This window comes from Arachis hypogaea, chromosome 15 (genome assembly GCF_003086295.3).
Source record: "Arachis hypogaea cultivar Tifrunner chromosome 15, arahy.Tifrunner.gnm2.J5K5, whole genome shotgun sequence".
Taxonomy (NCBI): domain Eukaryota; kingdom Viridiplantae; phylum Streptophyta; class Magnoliopsida; order Fabales; family Fabaceae; genus Arachis; species Arachis hypogaea.
In genome coordinates this window covers 69,985,603-69,986,673 of record NC_092050.1, presented here as the reverse complement: position 1 = coordinate 69,986,673, position 1,071 = coordinate 69,985,603, and the positions used below count along the sequence as shown (strand labels likewise).

The 1,071-nt window shown below is 40.4% G+C and overlaps 1 non-coding gene across 1 annotated transcript; it reads left to right on the top strand.

The window, feature by feature from the left end:
• The first annotated feature begins 610 nt into the window (after positions 1–610).
• LOC112752481 (small nucleolar RNA R71) lies at positions 611–718 on the top strand. The gene has a single exon (XR_003176916.1). It is a non-coding gene; the product is annotated as a small nucleolar RNA R71 (small nucleolar RNA).
• Positions 719–1,071: the final 353 nt, after the last annotated feature.

The following is a 1,071-nucleotide window of genomic DNA, read 5'->3' as shown; positions in this document are numbered from 1 at the left end:
AACTTACAGTGGCCTTAGATAGATCAGAGACTAGATTTGCTAAATTAGAAGCATTTTGTTCAGAGTTCTCTGTCTGTTGCTGAGTTGATGATGGAAAAGGCTTGCTATTGCTAAACCTGTTTCTTCCACCATTATTAAAGCCTTGTTGGGGCTTTTGATCCTTCCATGAGAAATTTGGATGATTTCTCCATGTTGAGTTATAGGTGTTTCCATATGGTTCACCTAAGTAATTTACCTCTGCTATTGCAGGGTTCTCAGGATCATAGGCTTCTTCTTCAGGAGAAGCCTCTTGAGTACTGTTGGATGCAGCTTGCATTCCATGCAGACTCTGAGAAATCATATTGACTTGCTGAGTCAATATTTTATTCTGAGCCAATATGGCATTCAGAGTATCAACTTCAAGAACTCCCTTCTTCATAGGCATCCCATTACTCACAGGATTCCTTTCAGAAGTGTACATGAACTGGTTATTAGCAACCATGTCAATGAGTTCTTGAGCTTCTGCAGGCGTTTTCTTTAGGTGAATGGATCCACCTGCAGAAGTATCCAGTGACATCTTTGATAGCTCAGATAAACCATCATAGAATATATCCAGGATGGTCCATTCTGAAAGCATGTCAGAAGGACACTTTTTGGTCAACTGTTTGTATCTTTCCCAAGCTTCATAGAGGGATTCACCTTCTTTCTGTCTGAAGGTTTGAACATCAGCTCTAAGCTTGCTCAGCTTTTGAGGAGGAAAGTACTTGGCTAAGAAAGCCGTGACCAGCTTATCCCAAGAGTTCAGGCTGTCTTTAGGTTGAGAATCTAACCATAATCTAGCTCTGTCTCTTACAGCAAAAGGGAAAAGCATGAGCCTGTAGACTTCAGGATCTATTCCATTAGTCTTAACAGTATCACATATCTGCAAGAATTCAGTTAAGAACTGAAAAGGATCTTCAGATGGAAGTCCATGAAACTTGCAGTTCTGCTGCATCAGAGAAACTAATTGAGGTTTTAGCTCAAAGTTGTTTGCTCCAATGGCAGGAATGGAGATGCTTCTTCCATGTAAATTGGAATTAGGTGCAGTAAAGT